The sequence below is a fragment of the Trachypithecus francoisi genome, unplaced genomic scaffold (assembly GCF_009764315.1).
Source record: "Trachypithecus francoisi isolate TF-2019V2 unplaced genomic scaffold, Tfra_2.0 Lachesis_group21, whole genome shotgun sequence".
In the NCBI taxonomy this organism is placed as follows: domain Eukaryota; kingdom Metazoa; phylum Chordata; class Mammalia; order Primates; family Cercopithecidae; genus Trachypithecus; species Trachypithecus francoisi.
This window is the reverse complement of record NW_022681467.1, coordinates 5104954-5127697: the sequence shown is the minus strand read 5'-3', so window position 1 is coordinate 5127697 and position 22744 is coordinate 5104954. Positions and strand designations below refer to the sequence as shown.

The 22744-nt window shown below is 41.9% G+C and overlaps 1 protein-coding gene across 8 annotated transcripts in view; it reads left to right on the top strand.

Moving 5' to 3' along the window:
- The window catches only part of KIZ (kizuna centrosomal protein), a 126554-nt gene that overhangs the window by 39213 nt on the left and 64597 nt on the right, over window positions 1-22744 (top strand). The gene's annotated exons all lie outside the window — the stretch shown is intronic.

Here is a 22744-nt window from a genome sequence, read left to right as displayed (position 1 = left end):
TTTGGGGTAGAAGGAACCTAAGTAAACAACCTAAGGTAGATCTCACCTTTTACAAATGAGGAAACGAAGGCCGGGGCAGAGTGGTGTCCTATAGTTCTGCTGGATCTGCTGGGGCAGGACACCCCGCACCCTGTCTGCCTGAATGTGACACCACTGCCCCACCTCCAGAATTTTCTGTTACATCATAATGCTGGTCACCCTTTCGTTTCCACAAAGCTGGCAGGAGTGAGAAGCCAAGTGGGCATTTTTGTGTATGAGGCATGTGTTCTCTTTTAGAACACCGCTGTACCTTTTAATATATTGCCTCTTACCATTCATCGTTTACTTATGGTGAAAAGTTTATGAATAGGCTTTAATTTATAGATTGTATCCAAACTGATGTTCAGGAAATATTTATTAAGAGCATATCCAGGCCGGGCGCGGTGGCTCAAGCCTGTCATCCCAGCACTTTGGGAGGCCGAGACGGGCGAATCACGAGGTCAGGAGATCGAGACCATCCTGGCTAACACGGTGAAACCCCGTCTCTACTAAAAATACAAAAAACTAGCCGGGCGAGGTGGCGGGCGCCTGTAGTCCCAGCTACTCGGGAGGCTGAGGCAGGAGAATGGCGTAAACCCAGGAGGCGGGGCTTGCAGTGAGCTGAGATCCGCCACTGCACTCCAGCCCGGGCGACAGAGCGAGACTCCGTCTCAAAAAAAAAAAAAAAAAAAGAGCATCTCCAAGTAAAAGTTCTTGCACTAGGGATGGAAGAACCGACATGGTTCCTGTCATTGAGAAATTTGATTTATTGGAGAGGCAAGCTAAATGGATTTTTCTAGTAATAATACTTTCATCAAAGAGGCACAGGTAATACATATTACATCATCAGAAACTTTATTACTGGAGATAGAATGTTATCTATCTATAGTTTTGTGTTTGTGGGCTTATTTTTATGGCATGATGGACCAGTTAGTACTTTGGTAGGCTAACAAGGGGACTAATATACTTACCCAGGACTCAGTCTTTTTCTGAGGTGAAAAAAATTGAGTGTGTGTATGGAATTCCTACTTAACATTTCTCTAAGAGTCAAGAATGTTCATTCTGTCTCCATTCGAAAGACTTTTTTAAAAATGATCTTGGAGGCATAAAGTCAGGCTCCTTGGAGTTTTGGCATATAGTTTTCCAGTATTTATTGGAAAATATGGGCATGTGGGGAATTTTGAGTATTTCTCTTACTAAAATGCCTCCAGAATGAAAATGTCAGTCAGCAGTGGTTGTTTTTGTGTCTGTATTATCAAATTTGAGCCTACTGATTTTCTGGGTAAAAATATTCTCCAGCAATCAGTCAAAGGTGGTTTTAAATGATGCTAGTTAACTCCCTGACATCACCACTGCATTTGAGGCCCCACATTTTGTTAATTTATTGTTTAGTTGGAGCTCTTCTCCTTTGCTCTGAGGGTTAATTATTAGTCTGAGACCATAGCATCATATTTATAGAGCTAACACTATAACCTCAACAGTTCAGTATTTCAGTTGACTTTAGGGTCTGTTGGGGGCCTGGAGAAAAGGCACTTCAAGAATTTAATTAGCAAAGATGCATAAATGGGACAAAGGAGGACACACAGGAACGTATGATCTGGAATGTAGAATCTGCACAACATCTTGAAGTCTGTATAGGCTTTGAAGGAGGAAGAGGAGGGAAAGAGCAAATAGGGTCTGGAGGAAAATGCAAGAAGGAATGCAGAGCAGAGAACACAGAGGACATGGGAGGGGCAGAGCAAAGGACCACATGGCTGAGGAGGGCCTTTTGGAGTTAAGGTTCAAAATGTCACCTAGGGTGAGGTTGAGAAAGGCCTGGAATATCAGGTTAATGAATTTAGAATTCACTCTCTATGCTTTGTAAAGCTGTTCAAGGTTATTTTAGGAGGAGGACAGTGTGATGAGGCTTGATTTAGGAGGATTAACCTGACAGTGTTAGTTCATTAGGATTAATCATCGGTGTGGTAGGCAGAAGTGCAGATGGCCCTGAGATTCTCTTCCTGTTGTTTGCGCCCTGTGTAATCTCCTTGCCTTGAGAGTGGGCAGGATTGGGAGTCTGGTGGATTTTACTCCTGTGATGAAGCTGTCACGTGACAAAGGTGAAGGATTTTGCAGATATAATGAAGGTCCCAAATCATTTGCCCTTGAGCTAGTCAAATGAAAATTATTCAAGGTGGACCTGACCTAATCAGATGAGACTTTAAAAGACACTGGCCCTTACTGAAGCCAGTGGCACAATCTCAGCTCACTGCAACCTTTGCCTCCTGGGTTCAAGCTATTCTTCTGCCTTAGCCTTACAAATAGTTGGGATTACAGGTGCCCGCCACCACGTCTGGCTAATTTGTTTTGTTTTGTTTTTGTTTTTGTTTTTGAGATGGAGTTTTGCTCTCATTGCCCAGGCTGGAGTGCAATGGCGCAACCTCAGCTCACCACAACCTCTGCCTCCTGGGTTCAAGCGATTCTTCTGCCTCAGCCTCCTGAGTAGCTGGGATTACAGGCATGTGCCACCATGGCCGGCTAATTTTTGTATTTTGTTTTGTTTTGTTTTTTTTAGAGAGACTTGGTTTCTCCATGTTGGTCGGACTGGTCTTATACTCCCTACCTTGGGTGATCTGCCCGCTTCGGCCTCCCAAAGTGCTGGGATTACAGGCATGAGCCACCGCTCCTGGCCAATTTTTGTATTTTTAGTAGAGACCTGGTTTCACCATGTTGGCCAGGCTGGTCTTGAACTGCTGACCTCAAGCGATCTGCCTGCCTTGCCCTCCCAAAGTTCTGGGATTAGAGGCATGAGCCACCGCGCCCAGCCTGAAGCCAGAGAGAGTTAAAGCAGCTAAGATACTCTTCTGTTTGCCTGAAGAAGCAAACTGTCATCTTGTGGGAAAGACCACATGACAAGAAATGGCATGCAGCCTCTAGGGGCTGAGGGCCTCGGTCCTACAGCCACAAGGAAATTGATTCTGCCAATAACCAGTGAGCTTGGAAGAGGTCCCTGAGCCTTAGATGAGATTGCATCTCCAGCAGACACCTTAATTTCAGCCTGGTGAGACCTTGAGCAGATGACCCCACTAACCCAGATCCAGACTCCTGTCTCATGGGAACTATGAAATAATAAATGTGGTAATTTGTGATACAGCAATAAGAAAATTAATACAACTCAGTTGAAGAATTGGAAGCAAGGATTGTATGGATAGAAGTGTCTACCCATAATGACTGGGAACAGGCTGAATTGGACATATTCAGGGTTCCTTGTGGGAACACATGGTAACAAAGTGCTGAGCAAGTGATTCAGCAGCCAAGGTAACCTGTGCTTCCCCTCACCTTGTACCTTCACTGTCTGAGCAAGTGCATTTTCATACTCAGGTAAGCAGTAGTGGAACATTATAGACGGATAGGGACTTTAAAAGTGGGTGTCCCTGTCTGCATTCACCAACAAGCAGTTTCTCATGCTAGTGGGTTTTTTGTTTGTTTCGCTTTTTTTGGGGGGGGTGGGGGTGGGGATGGAGTTTCGCTCTCGTCACCCAGTCTGGGGTGCAATGGCACGATATCGACTCACTGCAACCTCCGCTTCCCAGGTGCAAACTATTCTCATGCCTCAACCTCCCAAGTAGCTGGCTGGCATTACAGGCATGTGCCAGCACATCCAACTAATTTTGTATTTTTAATAGAGCTGGGGTTTCACCACGTTGACCAGGTTGTTCTCGAACTCCTAACCTCAGGAGATTTGCCTGCCTCCAGAGTGCTGGGATTACAGGTGTGAGCCACTGTGCCCAGCCTGCTTTGTTTTATATATCAATGCATAATGATATGTACCCACCTTAAAAGTATCATTAAAAAATAGTTTCTCTGCTTGAAAATGATAACCCCACTTGAACCCCTGGCAAGTACTGATCTTTTTAGTGTCTTGTCTTTTCCAGAATGTCAAGTAGTGGGAATTATGTAACAAGTAGTAGTATCAGATTGGCTTTTTTCACTTAGTAACGTAAATTTAAGGTTCTTCTGTGTCTTTTCATGGCTTCATAGCTTATTTATTTTTAGTGCTGAATAAATACTTCATTGTCTGGATGTACCACAGTTTATCCATTCACCTACTGAGGAACATCTTGGTGGCTTCCAGGTTTTGGCAATTGTGAATAAAGCTGCCATAAATATCTCTGTGCAGGTTTTTGTGTGGACATAAGTTTTCAACTAATTTGGGTAAATACCAAGGAGGGTCATTGCTGGATCATATGTAAGTCTATTTTTGGTTTGGGATTGTTTATTTTTTAACTTTTAATTTTTAATTTTTGTGGGTACATAGGTATATATATATGTATAGGGTACATGAAATATTTTAATACAAGCATGCAATGTATAATAATTACTTCATGGTAAATGGGGTATCCCTCCCCTCAAGCGTTTATCCTTTGTGTTATAAACAATCCAGTTACACTCTTTTAGTTTTAAATGTACAATTAAATTATTATTTACTATAGTCATCTGGTTGTGCTATCAAATACTAGATCTTATTCATTCTTTCTGACTTATCTTTTTGTACCCATTAACCATCCCCACTTCCCCCCATCCCTGAGCCCAGCTACACTTCCCAGCCTCTGGTAACTGTCTTTCTACTCTCTGTCTCCATGAGTTCAATTGTTTTAATTTTTAGCTCCCCCAAATAAATGAGAACATGCAAAGTTTGTCTTTCTGTACCTGGCTTAGATCACTTAACATAATGACCTCCAATTCCATCAATGTTGTTTTAAATGACATGATCTCATGCTTTTCTATGGCTAAATAGGTAAGTCTATGTTTAGCTTTGTAAGAAACTGCTGAACCGTCATCTTCCAAAGTGGCTGTGCCATTTTACATTATTGCTAGCAATGAATGAGAGTTCTTGTTCTGCATCTTGTCAGCATTTGGTATTGTCAGTTTTTAACATTTTAGCCATTCTAAAAGGTGTTTAGTGGTATGCGATTGTTTTCATTTGCAGTTCCCTAATGACATATGATGTTGAACATCTTTTCATATGCTTATTTGCCATCTGTGTATCTTCTTTGATGAGATGTCTGTTCAGATCTCTCACCCATTTTTAATTCAGTTGTTAGTTTTCTTATCGTTGAGTTTTAATAGCTCTTTTTGTATTTTGGATATCAGTCCTTTATCAGGGGGATAGTGTGCCTTGCAGATATTTTCTCCCAATCTATGGCTTGTCTTTTCTTTTGAACAGTGTCTTTTACAGAGCAGAAGTTTTAAATTTTATTCTTTAAAATGTATTTTGTTTGTTTGTTTGTGACAGGGTCACACTCTGTTGCCCAGGCTGGAATACAGTGGTGCGATCGTGACCCACTGCAGCCTCTACCTCCCCAAGCTCAGGTGATCCTGTCACCTCAGCCTCCTGAGTAGCTGGGATTACAGGCACGTGCCACCACACCCGGCTAATTTTGTATTGTTAGTAGAGATAGGGTTTCACCATGTTGGCCAGGCTGGTCTCGAAGTCATGTTCTCAGATGATCCACCCGCCTTGGCCTCCCAAAGTGCTGGGATTACAGGCATGAGCCACCATGCCCAGCCTGTTGCTATATAACTTTTGAGGTTGAATTATACATAAAAGGCCTTGCAATGTCTACCCTATTAGCTGCAACTCTCACAATGGGAACCACAAGCCACCATATAGAAAGTCTGATCATTCTAGGGCTGCTATGCTGAAGAAATTATGTGTAGGTGCCCCAGTCCATAGTCCTTGCTGAGCCTTATCCTTCCAGTCATCCCCACCAAGGTGCCGGACACATAGGTGAAGCCTTCTTGGACTCTCCAGATAAATCCATCCAGAGACTAAATACCACTAAATGCCCTCTCTTGATAATATGTGAAACAGAAGAGTCACCCAGCCACTCCCTGCCTGCTTTCCTAATCCACAAAAGCATGAAATATAATGACTTGGTTGTTGTTTTAAGCTACTAAGTTTTGAGGTAATTTGTTATGAGTCTATAGATAATGAGAAAAAGGGTACATTCATTTAACATTAAATGTGGAACACCTGCTCTGTGCCGGGCATTGTTCTTGCTCTTATGGTACTTATGATCATGCATGTGGAGGAGAGGAAGGAAATATAAACCAGTAAACAATCTGTGTGAAAAGTATTATGACAAAGGGCCAGACGTGGTGACTAACGTGTAATCCTAGCACTTTAGGAGGCTGAGGTGAATGGATTGCTTGCGCTCAGGAGTTTGAGACCAGCCTGGCAACATGATAAAACCTCATTTCTACAAAAGATGCAAAAAAATTAGCCAGGTGTGGTGGCACATGCTTGAGCTATTTGGGGATGGTGAAGCAGGAGGATTATTTAAACTCAGGAGGTTGAGACTGCAGTGGGCTGAGATCGTGCCACTGCACTCCAGGTGGGTGACAAAGTGAGATCCTGTCTCAAAAAATAAAAATAAAAAAATAAAAATTATATATATATTATGATGAAGAATAAGCGGGTTAAGTAGATAGAGAAGGCATGGGTGCAATTTAATATAAGATATAAGATAGTGGGGAAAGGTCTCTGTGGTAAGATGGTAGTTGAGTAGGACCTGAAGTGAGAGAGTTGGTAAGCGACATTCAGTTGTGCCCATGCCTTCTCTATCCACTTAACCTCATCTGTTCTTTGTCGTCTTTTACACTGGTTTATGTGTTTTTTTCTTTCTTTTTTTTTTTTTTTTTTTTTTTTTTTTTTTTTTGAGACGGAGTCTCGCTCTGTCGCCCAGGCTGGAGTGCAGTGGCCGGATCTCAGCTCACTGCAAGCTCCGCCTCCTGGGTTCACGCCATTCTCCTGCCTCAGCCTCCCACGTAGCTGGGACTACAGGCGCCCACCACATCGCCCGGCTAGTTTTTTGTATTTTTTAGTAGAGACGGGGTTTCACCATGTTAGCCAGGATGGACTCGATCTCCTGACCTCGTGATCCGCCCGCCTCGGCCTCCCAAAGTGCTGGGATTACAGGCTTGAGCCACCGTGCCCGGCCTATGTGTTTTTTTCTTAGTTTATATTTCCTCTCTCTCCTCTGGGAGAGAGAGGGGAGAGAGATGGGATGTGTCTTGAGAAAGAGAATACGAGGCAAAGGGAACCACAGTACAGAGGCCATGCATTTGGGGCGTACTGAGTGTTTCCTGGAACAGCAAAGTGGCTGGTGCACCTGAATCTGAACAGGTGTTGGGGAGGAGGGAGAGGCTGGAGTGAGAGAGCATCAGTGTGCCACATCGTGAAGGGTCAGTAGGCTGAAGGAAGGACTTTAGGTTGAACTTCAGTTGAAATGAGGAATCACTCTGGCCACTTATGGGAAATAAACTGGGGGAAAGAGTGGGAGCAAGGAATGCTCTTTGGAGAATATTGCAGAGATCCTGCAGAGAGGTGCTGTTGCTTTGAACTGTGGTGGCAGCAGTGGGGTGGTGAGAAGTGGTCAGATTCTGGATATATTTTTATATAAAAGAATAGCTGGGGCCGGGCGCGGTGGCTCAAGCCTGTAATCCCAGCACTTTGGGAGGCCAAGACGGGCGAATCACGAGGTCAGGGGATCGAGACCATCCTGGCTAACACGGTGAAACCCCGTCCCTACTAAAAAATATAACAAAAAAAAAAACTAGCCGGGTGAGGTGGCGGGCGCCTGTAGTCCCAGCTACTCGGGAGGCTGAGGCAGGAGAATGGCGGGAACCCGGGAGGCGCAGCTTGCAGTGAGCTGAGATCTGGCCACTGCACTCCAGCCTGGGCGACAGAGCGAGACTCCGTCTCAAAAAAAAAAAAAAAAATAAAGAACAGCTGGAGGGCTGGGTGTGGTGGCTCACGTCTGTCATCCCAACATTTTGGGAGGCTGAGATGGGTGGATCACTTGACGTCAGGAGTTCAAGACCAGCCTGGCCAACATGGTGAAACCCCGTCTCTACTAAAAATATAAAAATTAGCCAGGCATGGTGGCAGGTGCCTGTAATCCCAGCTATTTGGGCAGCTGAGCCAGAAGAATTGCTTGAACCCGGGAAGTGGAGGTTGCAATGAGCTGAAATCATGCCACTGGACTCCAGCCTGGGCAACAGAGGGAGACTCTGTCTCAAAAAAAAAAAAAAAAAAAAGAACCATCTGGATTCTTTATGGGTTGGGTCTGGGTTATGAGAGAAAGGGAGTAGAAGGATGACTCCAGGGTTTGGGGGCAGAGTGAGTTATTTATTGAGATAAGGAACATGTAGGAAGCACAGACTTGAGGGAAAGAAAATCAAGACACAATGTTTGGGTATGTTAGATTTGAGATGTCTTTTTGACATTCACAGGGAGATGCTGAGTAGGCAGATGGATTTCATGAACTTGGAATTCAGAGAGAGGTCAGGGCTAGATAAATAAATTTGTAAATCATCAGGGTGTAAATGCATTTTAAAGCCACGGGCCCTAAGAAGAACACTAGAGAGTGAATATAAATAGGAAAGCGGCCCAGGGCATGACTCCACATTCAGGATCGGGAAGATCAGAAGGAACTAGCAAAGGAGTCTGAGAAGACGCCGCAGGGAAGAACAAGGAGAACCAGGAGGGCATTATGCTGCAGGTGCCAAGTAGAATGTTTCAGATGAGGTTTAGAAACCTTAAATAACCTGCTCAGGTCACAGAGGGGCAGCTAGGGTCTAAACTAACAGTCTAATGCCAGAATGCATGCTCTTGATTTCTGTTTTCTACCACGCAAATCACAACCAAAATGGTGATATGCCCTTCAGTAGTATTGACTCCATGCCAGGCACTGTTTTAACACCTTTATTTATAATCATTTAATCCTATTATCATCATCATCATTTTACAGATAAGAAAACTGAGGCACAGGGAGTTATGTAATATATGGGAAGTCATAAAACAGCTGTGTATGCTTCAAACTGACCCTCTGTGACCAGAGTTAACTGGTACCCTATGCTGTCTCCCAGTGAATCTTTACTACCTAGATAGTTGGAGTATCATCAAAGATAATATTTTATAAGGTTAAATAGGAAGCTCAAAAAGCAAATTAGATTCTTTAATTAGAAAAAGAAAAAAGAAAAGAAAACTAAGCAGTGGCAATTTGACCTTTTGCTCCGTCCATATTGGTTTTGTGCTTTCCAGCCTCAAATAGGCCAATGAAGTGCTATGTGCCTTTATTCAGGCTTGAACAAAGTACTTGCAAAGTTGCTTTGTTCTCTCTCCCCCTGGAGTGTGACTGAATGCTGCCTTTTAAACTAAGTCAAATGAAAGCCTTGGTTTCTCAAGGTCATAAAAATGTGATCACACAGATTGAATCCCATCCAGTGATTTTAATTTAGCTCCTCTTCAAAGTTAAATGTAGGAAAGAAGTTATTGCATCTGAGAAGAATTTGTTGCTGAAAGTCATGTGCCTGGAATAATAGGTTTGAACTATGTTCATTTAGAATTTACCCTGAATTCACTTTATGAGGAGCTGGAAGCATATTTAGAAATTCAACATTCCTTCAGATGTGATGATGCCTTCACATGTCTGTTCTCAGCTGTCTGTTTTCATCAGCACAGTTGCCTGTTTTTCTTGAATGTGACCTTTGGCCTCTCAGCACCGGTGGCCCCTGAGCCTTTTCTTACCACCACACAGATTCTGTCCTTTGTTCCCAAAGTAAGGCTATGCATTATACTTCTGGAAAAATAACCCAATGCCAGTAGGTGTGGCCATTCAGAGTATTCCCTTTGTTTTCTACCTGTCACTTCATTCTTATCTTGCCTGTACCTTTCCTGTTAGCTCACCTAGTTTCTGAAAAATCTAAGACTTTCATTATCCTTATTTTGGTTTAAATTTTTAAAAATCCAAACCAGGTTTCTAAGAAGGGAATAGTCCTGAGACCTGATCCTCAGCAAAGTAGGCAATAATCATAGTCACAGTCATTGTCATTTGGTGTAGAGGAGATGTCAAAAGAAGTCTCCATTGGCCAATGGGAATGAACTCAGTTCTCCGTCCTTTGCCAGCCATCTCAGCATATAGGCTTCTAGCCTCAGTCAGAAGTACATGAGTCACATGGGGCAAAGGCAGGGGTTAGATAGGAACTGAGAAGCACTTGTGAAGGTCACAGAAGACTGAAACCTAATCCAAGGACCATAAAAGGCTTCTCCTCCCCCAAACCTTGCCACCACATCACTAGGGATCCTGTCTAGTAGCAGGAAACTATTATACAACTGAATGAACCACATGTCTCAGACCTTAGTTAAGTCTCTAGGAGGCCAGGCATGGTGGCTCGCTCACACCTGTAATCCCCAACACTTTGGGAGGCCGAGGCAGGTGTATCACTTGTGGTCAGGAGTTTGAGACCAGCCTGGCGAATATGGTGAAAGCTGGTCTCTACCAAAAAATACAAAACTTAGCTGGTCATGGTGGCACACATCTATACTCCTAGCTACTCAGGAGGCTGAGGTGGGAGAATTGCTTAAACACAGGAGGCGGAGGTTGCTGTGAGCCGAGATGGCGCCACTGCCCTCCAGCCTGAGCAACAGAGTGGGACCTTGTCTGAATAAAAAAGGAGGCTGGGCACGGTAGCCCACGCCTATAATCTCAGCACTTTGGGAGACCAAGACAAGTGGATCACCTGAGGTCAGGAGTTCAAGACCAGCCTGGCCAACAGCGCAGAACCTGTCTCTACGAAAAATACAAAAATTAGCTGCCTGTGGTGGCAGGTACCTGTAATTCCAGCTACTTGAGAGGCTGAGACATAAGAATTGCTTGAACCCAGGAGGCAGAGGTTGCAGTGAGCCGAGATCACACCACTGCACCCTATCCTGGGTGACAGAGTGAGACTCTGTCTCAAATCAGTCAATCAGTCGGGAAACCTGAAGACAAGGGAAGGAGACAAAAACAAGGACGCCCAAGGGAATTTTAGCCTCCAATACCTACATTTGCAGCTACAACAAATGATAAACACAGCCTAACTTCTAGCCAGATGAACATGAAACCTCACCTTGAAGACCTGTTTACCTATTCACCCTAAAGGACTATTTACCTAGTACATCATGCCTGGCTTTCAACAAAATATTACAAGGCACACTAAAAGGCAAAAAAAAAAAAAAAAAAAAAAAAAATAGTTTGAATAGACAGAGCAAGCATCAGAGCCAGACACAGATATGGCAGATGTTGGATTTTTCAGACTAGGAATTTAAAATAACTGATTAATATGCTGGGGCTCTAGGTCTCTAAAGGAAAAAGAGGACAATGTGCAAGAAAAGATGGGTAATGTAAACAGAAAGATGAAATTTATACTAAAGAATAAAAAAGTAATGCTAGAATTAAAGAAACTCTGTAACAGAAATAAAGAATGCCTTTGATGGGTTTATCAGTAGATTGGACTTGGTAGAGAAATGATGTCTGGCTTATTTCACTTAGCATGATGTCTTCAGAATTCATCCATGTTATGACATGTCAAAATTTCCTTCCTTTTTAAGGCAGAGTAATATTTCATTGTACGTGTATTTTCTTTGTCCATTCATCCATTGATGAACATTTTGGTTGTTTCTAAATCTTCACTATTGTGAATAGTGCTATGATGAACACTGGAGTGCTAACACCTCTTTGAGATCCTGATTTCAATTATTTTGGATAAATACCCAAAAGTGAGATTGTTGGATCAAATAGTAGTTCTAGTTTTAATTTTTTGAGGAATCTCCCTACTGTTTTCCATTTTACACTCCCACCAACAGTGTACTAGAGTTCCAGTTTCTCCACATCTTTTTCAATGCTTGTTATCTTTTGTTCTTTTTGTGAATAGTCATCCTAACAGATATGAACTGATATTTTTCCATGGTTTTGATTTGTATTTCCCTGATGATTAGTGATGAGGATCTTTTCATATACCTGTTGGCCATTCGTATGTTTTATGGAGACATTGGAGAAATGTTTACTCAGGTCTTTAGCCCATATTTTAATCAGAGTACTAGTTTTTTTGCTATTAAACTGTTGGAGTTCTTTATATGTTTTGGAAATTAACCCCTTATATGTGTTTTGCAAATATTTTCTCTCATTCAATAGATTGCCTTTTTGCTCTGTTAATCATTTCCTTTGTTGTGCAGAAACTTTCTAGTTTGATGTAGTCCCACTTGTCTATTTTTGCTTTTGTTGCCTGTGCTTTTTGGTGTTGTATCCATGAAATCTTTGCCAAGGCCAGTGTTATGAAGCTTTTTCCCTATGTTTTTCTTCTAGGAGTTTTAAAGCTTCAGGTCTTATATGTAAATCCATGATTCATTTTGAGTTGATTTTTGTGTGTGGTATAAGAGTCTGGTTTCATTCTTTTGCATATGGATTTCCAGTTTCTTCCAACACCATATGTTAAAGGACTGTCCTTCCCTCATCATATATTCTTGACACCCTTGTCAAAGATCAGTTGACTGCATATGCATGGCTTGATTTATGGGCTCTCTATTCTTAATGTTCCGTTGGTCTATATGTCTGTCTTTATGCTATACCATACTGTGTTGATTATGGTAGCTTTGTAATGTATTTTGAAATCACGAAGTGTGATGCCTCCAACTTTTTCTTCTTTCTCAAGATTGTCGTGGCTGTTCTGGGTCTTTTGTGATTCCACATGAATTTTCATCTTTTTTTTATTTTTTTCTTTTTTTTTTTATACTTGAAGTTCTAGGGTACATGTGTGCAACATGCAGGTTTGTTGCATATGTATACATGTGCCATGTTGGTGTGCTGCACCCATTAACTCGTCATTTACATTAGGTATATCTCCTAATGCTTTCCCTGCCCCCAGCCCCCACCCCACAACAGGCCCTGGTGTGTGATGTTCCCCTTCCTGTGTCCAAGTGTTCTCATTGTTCAATTCCCACCTATGAATGAGAACTTGTGGTGTCTGGTTTTTTGTCCTTGTGATAGTTTGCTGAGAACAATGATTTCCAGCTTCATCCATGTCCCTACAAAGGACATGAACTCATCCCTTTTTATGGCTGCATAGTATTCCATGGTGTATATGTGCCACATTTTCTTAATCCAGTCTGTCATTGATGGACATTTGGGTTGGTTCCAAGTCTTTGCTATTGTGAATAGTGCCACAGTAAACATACGTGTGCGTGTGTCTTTATAGCAGCATGATTTATAATCCTTTGGGTGTATGCCCAGTAATGGGATGGCTGGGTCAAATGGTATTTCTAGTTCTAGATCCTTGAGGAATCGCCATGCTGTCTTCCACAATGGTTGAACTAGTTTACAGTCCCACTACCAGTGTAAAAGTGTTCCTATTTCTCCACATTCTCTCCAGCACCTGTTGTTTCCTGACTTTTTAATGATTGCCATTCTAACTGGTGTGAGATGGTATCTCATTGTGGTTTTGATTTGCATTTCTCTGATGGCCAGTGATGATGAGCATTTTTTCATGTGTCTGTTGGCTGCGTAAATGTCTTCTTTTGAGAAGTGTTGGCCGGGCGCGGTGGCTCAAGCCTGTAATCCCAGCACTTTGGGAGGCCGAGACGGGCGGATCACGAGGTCAGGAGATCAAGACCATCCTGGCTAACATGGTGAAACCCTGTCTCTACTAAAAAAAATACAAAAAAACTAGCCGGGCGAGGTGGCAGGCGCCTGTAGTCCCAGCTACTCGGGAGGCTGAGGCAGGAGAATGGCGTAAACCCGAGAGGCGGAGCTTGCAGTGAGCTGAGATCCGGCCACTGCACTCCAGCCTGGGCGACAGAGCGAGACTCCGTCTCAAAAAAAAAAAAAAAAAAAAAGAGAGAAGTGTCTGTTCATATCCTTTGCCCACTTTTTGATGGGATTGTTTGTTTTTTTCTTGTAAATTTAAGTTCTTTGTAGATTCTGGATATTAGCCCTTTGTCTGATGAGTAGATTGCAAAAATTTTCTCCCATTCTGTAGGTTGCCTGTTCACTCTGATGGTAGTTTCTTTTGCTGTGCAGAAGCTCTTTAGTTTAATTAGATCCTATTTGTCAATTTTGGCTTTTGTTGCCATGGCTTTTGGTGTTTTAGACATGAAGTCCTTGCCCATGCCTGTGTCCTGAATGGTATTGCCTAGGTTTTCTTCTAGGGTTTTTATGGTTTTAGGTCTAACATTTAAGTCTTTAATCCATCTTGAGTTAATTTTTGTATAAGATGTAAGGAAGGGATCCAGTTTCAGCTTTCTACATATGGCTAGCCAGTTTTCCCAGCACCATTTATTAAATAGGGAATCTTTTCCCCATTTCTTGTTTTTGTCAGGTTTGTCAAAGATCAGATGGCTGTAGATGTGTGGTATTATTTCTGAGGGCTCTGTTCTGTTCCATTGGTCTATATCTCTGTTTTGGTACCAGTACCATGCTGTTTTGGTTGCTGTAGCCTTGTAGTGTAGTTTGAAGTCAGGTAGCGTGATGCCTCCAGCTTTGTTCTTTTGTCTTAGGATTGTCTTGGCAATGTGGGCTCTTTTTTGGTTCCATATGAACTTTAAAGTAGTTTTTTCCAATTCTGTGAAGAAAGTCATTGGTAGCTTGATGGAGATGGCACTGAATCCGTAAATTACTTTGGGCAGTATGGCCATTTTCACAATATTGATTCTTCCTATCCATGAGCATGGAGTGTTCTTCCATTTTTTTGTGTCCTCTTTTATTTCGTTGAGCAGTGGTTTGTAGTTCTCCTTGAAGAGGTCCTTCACATCTCTTGTAAGTTGGATTCCCAGGTATTTTATTCTTTTTGAAGCAATTGTGAAAGGAGTTCACTCCTGATTTGGCTCTCTGTTTGTCTGTTTCTGGTGTATAAGAATGCTTGTGATTTTTGCACATTGATTTTGTATCCTGAGACTTTGCTGAAGTTGCTTATCAGCTTAAGGAGATTTTGGGTTGAGACGATGGGATTTTCTAAATATACAATCATGTCATCTGCAAACAGGGACAATTTGACTTCCTCTTTTCCTAATTGAATACCCTTTATTTCTTTCTCCTGCCTGGTTGCCCTGTGCCATTGAAATTTTGATAGAAATTTCATAGAATCTGGAGATTGCTTTGGTAGTGTATGGACACTTTAACAAAATTAAATCTTCTAATCCATGAACATGGAATTCTTTCCATTTGCTTGTGTCTTCGTTAATTTCTGTCGTCAGTGTTTTGTAGTATTTAGCATGGAAGTCTTTTACCTCCTTAATTAAGTTTGTTTCTAAGTATTTTATTCTTATTGGTGCTATTGTAAATGGGAATATTTTTCTTTTTTTTTTTGAGACAGAGTCTTGCTCTGTCGCCCAGGCTGGAGTGCAGTGGCCGGATCTCAGCTCACTGCAAGCTCCGCCTCCTGGTTCACGCCATTCTCCTGCCTCAGCCTCCCGAGTAGCTGGGACTACAGGCGCCCGCCACCTCGCCCGGCTAGTTTTTTTGTATTTTTAGTAGAGACGGGGTTTCACCGTGTTAGCCAGGATGGTCTCCATCTCCTGACCTCGTGATCCGCCCGTCTCGGCCTCCCAAAGTGCTGGGATTACAGGCTTGAGCCACCGCGCCCGGCCAATGGGAATATTTTTCTAACTTCATATTCAGACAGTTTTGTTGTTAGTGTGTAGAAACACAACTGATTTTTGTATGTTGATTTTATAGCCTGCAACTTTACTGAATTCATTTATTAATTCTAACAGTATGCATGTGTGTGTATATGTGATCTTTAGAGTTTTCTATATATCATGTCATCAGCAACAGGGACAATTTTACTTGGATTTGAATAATTTTTATTTCTTTTCCTTGCCTAATTGTTCTGGCTAGGGCTTTCAGTACTATATTAAACAGAAGTGGCAAGAGTGGGCGTCCTTGTCTTGTTCATGATCTCAAAGGAAGAGCTTTCAGCTTTCACCATTGAGTATGGTATTAGCTATGAACTTTTTATATATGACCTTTATTAAGTTGAGGTAATTTCGTTCTATGTCTAGTTTATTGAGAGGTTTTATTGGGAAAAGGTGTTGAATTTTGTCAGACATTTATTCTGTGTCTATTAAAATGGTCATGTGATTTTTGTCTTTCATTCTGTTACTGTGATGTATCACATTGACTTTTATATGTTGATTCATTCTTGCATCCCAGGGATAAACATCTCACTTGGTCATGATTTATGATTCTTTTAATGTACTGTTGAATTTGGCTTGTTAGTATTTTGTTGACAATAATTGTGTCTGTATTCATTAGGCATATTGGTCTGTAGTTTTCTTTTTTTGTGATATCTTTGCCTGGCTTTGGCATCAGGGTAATGCGGGCCTAATAAAATAAGTTTGGAAGTATTCCCTTTTCTTCAGTTTTTTTGGAAGAGTTTGAGAAGTATTGGCATTAATTCTTTAAATGTCTGGTAGAATTCACCAGTGAAGCTGTCTGGTCCTGGACATTGTTTTTGTTGTTGGGAGGTTTTTGATTACTGATTCAATCTCCTTACTAGTTTTAGGTCTGTTCAGACTATTTCTTTATTATTTAGTCTTGGTATGTTGTATGTTTTTGGGAATTTATGTATTTATTTCTTCCAGGTTATCCAGTTTGTTGGTGTATAATTGTTTATAATATAGTTTCTTGTGATCCTTTTTAATCTCTGGTATCAATTGCAGTGTTTCCTCTTTCATTTCTGATTTTATGTATTTGGGTTTTCTCTCTTTTCTCAAGTAGTCTAGCTAACGGTTTGTCAATTTTGTTTATTTTTTCAAAAAACTCTTAGTTGTTTTTTTTTCCTTTTTTTGTATTCTCTTTTTCATTTATCTCTAATCATTATTATCTCCTTCTATCTACTAACTTTGGGCTTGTTTTGTTCTGTTTTTCTACTTCCTTTAAGGTGTGAAGTTAGGTTGTTGATTTAAGCTTTTCTTCTTTTTAAATGTAAGTTTTTATTGCTATAAACTTCTCTCTTAGTACTGCTTTTGCTGCATTTCATAAGTTTTGGCATGTTGTGTTTTTGTTTTCATTTGTGTCAGATGTTTTCTAATTTCCCTTTTGATTTATTTTGTGATCTGTTGGTTGTTAGTGTGTTGTTTAATTTCCACGTTTGTGAATTTTACAATTTTGCTTCTGCTATTGATTTCTAATTTAATTCCGTTTCATCAGAGAAAACACTTGGTATGATTCAGTCTTTTTAAATGTGTTGAGACTTATTTTGGAACCTAACATGTGGTCTGTGCTAGAGAATGTTTTGTCAGCACTTCTGAGAAGAATGTATTGCTATTCTATTGCTTTTTTTTCTTCTTTCTCAAGATTGTCTTGGCTGTTCCGGGTCTTTTGTGATTCCACATGAATTTTCATCTTTTTTAAAATTTCTTTTTCTTTTTTTTTTTATACTTTAAGTATAAAAAATGCTATTGGTTTTGGGTGGAGTGTTCTACATATGTTTGTTAGGTCCATTTTGCAAGTACTGTTGTTCAAGTTTGTTGTTTCTTTGTTGATTTTCTGTCTGGTTGTTCTATTTATTATTGAACATGGAATACTGAAGTCTCCTACCAGTATTATATTGCTGTCTATTTCACCTCATTTTCAAACTCAAAAATCTATGAGTTTTTGGTTTGCTCTTTGCTCTTTTTTTTTTTTTTTAAATAAGGGAGTTTTTTTTTAATGCAGGGAGTTTTTTTTAAAGATGATGATGGTGACAACTCTACAACTGTTTTCCTGTAATTCTTTTCACCATTTTATATTTAAGTAAATTACAGCATTTTGGGGCAATCTCCCAAGTCAGTGTTAAGGTGTCCTATCCCACTCTCCTGGAGCCAAGTAAGTGGTAGGGGGTGGGGCGAGGAAAGAAGAGACGGGTGCAAGGAGAGGAAAAGCCAGGAAGGCTACTGAGAGCATAGAGCAGACTTCAGCCTCTGTTGAGAAGGGAACCAAGAGTCAAGCCAAATCCAACTACGGGTGTGGCAAAACTAAACTTCTTTCAATACGAATTTGAGATCTAAGAGTAGTTTATTCGGGTGAAACAGGTTTACCCATGGTTTCAGAAGTTAGAGAGGAGACTCTGAAAGTCAAGCCCTGGTTGTTCAAGATGCAAATAAGGCAGGAGAAAGCACAACATAGGCAGGTTTCCAAAAAAATTAGCCCAATAGCATTGAAGTCTCAGTGACAGACCAGGTACAGGTACTCCAGTCAGTATCCCAGCTGAGCCCAGTAATTCCAGCCCAGGATCCAGATGTGAGTGTAAGAGTCACCAAATAATTCCAGTCCCTTTATTCCAAGTCACCCTCAGATGTTCAAACTGAGACCCCAGACATCATGGAGCAGAGACAAGCCACCTGTACTATGCCCTACCCATGTCCAGATTACTGAACCACAGAAGCCATGAGCATTATAAAAAGTTGTTGGTTTATACCACTAAATTTGGGTGGTATTTTATCATACAGCAGTAGATAATCAGAATAGCCATGATGACTGGTTTGGCTAGTTGAAGGAGATTCGTCATTCCAGATTTTGAAGGCTGCAGTATGAGCAGAGGCCTGGAGATAAGCAAGCATGGCCTGTATCTGGGAACTATGGTTACTCCAACTGAAGGAGCAGCTCGCATACCAGCAAATAGCACTACTGTAGGCCCAGGGGATGCAGTCAGGGTCTGCAAAGTGTCTTTTCCTCATCTCTCCAGTTCCCACACAAGACCAGCCACCTGGTCTTGCCTCATGCTGGCCCAGCCACACCAAAGGCAAGGGTTCTATTGTTCTGTCTCATTTCTGGAAGTCCAGAGGTAGAGCAGGCCATGGAGTTGGTTGGTACTGCCCTTCACTTTTGTTGTCAAAGACCCAGATCCTTTCCATTTCCATGCTCTGGCATCCTCAGTGTTGACATCTTCCTGCAGCCAGGAGCAAAGGGGCAGCAGCAGTGCTATTATGGACTGCTGTATGGGTTAGGATAGGGGAGTAGTGGTTCATCAGAATAAAACTGGATTCTCTTAATGGTTGCCAGGTGGCAGACCCAACACTTCCCTTCTCTGCATCCCTGACTTTTTTTTTTTTTTGAGTCAGAGTCTCACTCTTGTTGCCCAGGGTGGAGTGCAATAGTGCAATCTCAGCTCACTGCAACCTCTGCCTCCGGGGTTTGTGTCCCTCTAAAATTCATATGTTAAAGCCGTAACCCTCAGTGTGATATCTGGAGAAGGGACCTTTGGGAGGTAATCTGAGTTAGATGAGGTCAGGAAGGTAGGGCTGTCATGATAGAATTAAATGCCCTTATAAGAAGAGACACAAGAGAGCTCTCTTTCTCCCCTACCGTCTGAGGACACAGTGAGGAATGAGAAGGTAGACAAGTACCAAGGACCCCATCTAGACACCACAGCCTTATAGCTTCCAAAGACAGAAAGAGACTCTTTTTGAGTCTCGGTTAGAAGCAAGGAAAGTATTCAGTAGACTTCCCCTTGCATCTTGTTGACTAAAATTTGTTCACAGACCCATTCCTAAGCTAATTACTGGCAAGGGTTATTATAATTGGCCTAGACTAAGGAAACCTTTTCTGTGAAAGATCAAATAGTAAGGCCGGGTGCAGTGGCTCACACCTGTAACCCTAGCACTTTGGGAAGCCGAGGTGGGCAGATTGCCTGAGCTCAGGAGTTCAAGACCAGCCTGGGCAACAGGACAAAACCCTGTCTCTCCTGAAAATACCAATAATTAGCTGGGCATGTTGGTGTGCACCTGTAATCCCAACTACTTGGGAGCCTGAGGCATGAGAATCACTTGAACCCGGGAAGCAGAATTTGCAGTGAGCCGAGGTTGTGCCATGCACTCCAGCCAGGGCAACAGAACGAGACTGTCCCCCAGCCAAAAAAAAAAAAAAAAAGACCAAATAGCAAATATTTTAGGCTTCTTTTCTCCTCCTCTCCCCTCCCTCTCTCTGCTCTTTCTCTTTTTAAATATATGCTCAAGAGCTATACAACAGCAGGCTGTGGCTGGATTTGGTCACTCCTGGCTTAGACTAATCACAGTCTACTCTGGAATGAGACAAGGAATTATTGCCCCATGAGTTATACAAAGGAGAGGTTGATTAGTAAACACAATTGGGGTTCCACGAAAAGGAAGAAGGGAGATGGACATTGAGTAGGTAACCGCATGATTGCTAAATTTGGTCCAAAGAAAGGTTAGTAGATATAGGAAACAGCCAAAGGGACCGAGTCTGGAGACAGAACTCGACCCCAGCAAGGTGTTTGTCCTGTGACTGGTGGGTTAAAATTGAAATGCCACAGGCAAGTTGTCTGTGATGAATAGGTATTGCTTTTATAATCAGGAAAAAAATTTAAACCATCTTTCAGAAATGTTCTAAAATTCGATTGTGTGATGGTTGCACAACTCTGAGTATACTAATAAAAACCATTGAAGTGTACATTTTAAATTAGTGAATTTTATGATATGTGAATCATATCTTACTAGAACAGTAAAAAAAAAAATCTCCTGAATTCCAAAGCTTAAAAACCATGGACCGCAGCTCTGTGGTGCTTGCCCTTTAGAGGCAAGGGTGCCTTTGGCTGTGTGGCTAGCTTCACAGCTTTCACGGAGGGCCTTGGAAATCTTCCCATGATGGGGATACTTTTAATAACTATTTCTTTTTACATATGTGCTAAATATTTTTCAGACCATGCAAAATATTTTATATTTTATAATCAAAGAATTAGCATCCTTACAACAAAAATAAAACTGATACAGAAACAGTAAATTGCAGGGGTTTTTTTTGTCCTTTTTACCTCTTTTTAAGGTGTATTTCTTTTTATGCAGTAAGACTCTTTCATTGCACATGTCATTGCAGCCCAGTGGTAGACAGTCTTCAGGCTGGCTTTACCCAAGCCTCAGATGGTGCCAGTGGACTCTGACTTCTCTGTTTCCTGGCTCACCTCCCTCTGCATCAGCTCAGTTCTTAGGCCCTACTGCTGGAGAACTTTTCCCTGGCATGCTGAATCAGAGACTGTCATTGGCTCTGACCACATCATATGCCCATCCCTTACACAATCACTGAATCAAGGGCAGAGTCCATTGGCTTTTACTTGGACCTCATGCTTCACTCAAGGTGTATGGGTTAGGATAGGGGAGTAGTGGTTCATCAGAATAAAACTGGGTTCTCTTAATAGTTGCCAGGTGGCAGACCCAACACTTCCCTTCTCTGCATCCCTGACTTTTTTTTTTTTTTTTTTTTTTTTGAGTCAGAATCTCACTCTTGTTGCCCAGGCTGGAGTGCAATAGCACAATCTCAGCTCACTGCAACCTCTGCCTCCCGGGTTCAGGCGATTCTCCTGTGTCAGCCTCCCAAGTAGAGCTGGGATTACAGATGCCCACCGCCATGCCCAGCTAATTTTTTGTATTTTTAGTAGAGATGGGGTTTCACTGTGTTAGCCAGGCTGATCTTGAACTCCTGACCTCAGGTGATCCACCTGCCTCAGCCTTCCAAAGTGCTGGGATTACAGGCGTGAGCCACCGCACCCGGTCCCCTGACTTCATTTCTACCTGTTATTGCCCACTTCATTCTTCCTTCTTTAGTTCTTTGTGGCATACTTTTCCTTTAATTCTCTTTAACTTACAGTTCTCACAGCTTTGAAGAATAGTAGTTGAGCTTCTAGTGACAGACTTTTGGAAAAACCGAGTTTGTTTTAAGGTGGGATTTGACAAAGAATCTTCAAGCTTGATAACTGAGTGGGAAAGCTTCCCTTCAGGGAGGGAAAAGTGTCTGCAGATAGGCCAGGTGAATGAGACACACTAAAACTTGAAAGTTAAGCAGGAAATAAGACTTTAATGTTTCCTGGGGCCTCGTGTCGTGGGTCATGCTTGTTATCCCAGCCCTTTGGGAGGCTGAGGTAGGAGGATTGCTTGAGGCCAGGAGACTGAGACTAGCCTGAGCAACATAGCAAGACCTTGGCTCTATAAAAATAAAAATAAAAATAAATTCGTCAGGCATGGTGGTTCACACCTGTAATCCTAGCTACTCAGGAGGCTGAAGTGGGAGGCTTGCTTGAGCCCAGGAGTTGGGAAATACAGTGAGCTATGATTGCATCACTGCATTCCAGCCTGGGCAACAGAGCAAGACCCTGTCTCAAGAAAAGGAAAAAAATAATTGTGTGTGTGTATGTGTGCGTGGGTGCATTCTTTCTATACTTTTATACTGAATCTATTTTGAATTTGGGTAGCAAGCCTTAGAATATTACCTTAACCTACAAGAGAGATGTGAGGAATAGTTCTGAATCCCCTATCTTTTATGGCTTTCAACTATTTTTCTCACTTTTTTTCTGATAGCTTTCCTTTTTCAGTGTAAATTCATTTTGATTTGTTTGTCATTTTAATGGACTGGAAATGTGTTTTTAAATCTGAAAACAGTACTAGTTTCAAATTTGTTTTCTTTACTGTAGTGATTCTCAGATACATTTTAGTAAAAGTATTCTACTTTTTTTTTGAGACCGAGTCTCACTCCGTTGCCCAGGCTGGAGTGCAGTGGCGCAATCTCAGCTCACTGTAACCTCTGCCTCCCGGGTTCAAGCGATTCTCCTGCCTCAGTCTCCAGAGTAGCTGGGATTACAGGTGGCCACCACCATGCCTGGCTAATTTTTGTACTTTTAGTAGAGACAGGGTTTTACCATGTTTCCCAATGGGGTCTCGAACTCCTGGCCTCAAGTGATCCACCCACCTCAGCCTCCCAAAGTGCTGGGATTACAAGCGTGAGCCACCGCACCCAGCCCTATTTCTTTCTTTCTTTCTTTTGTTTTTTAAGCAGAGTCTTGCTGGGCGCGGTGGCTCACGCCTGTTATCCCAGCACTTTGGGAGGCCGAGGCGGGTGAATCACGAGGTCAGGAGATCGACACCATCCTGGCTAACACGGTG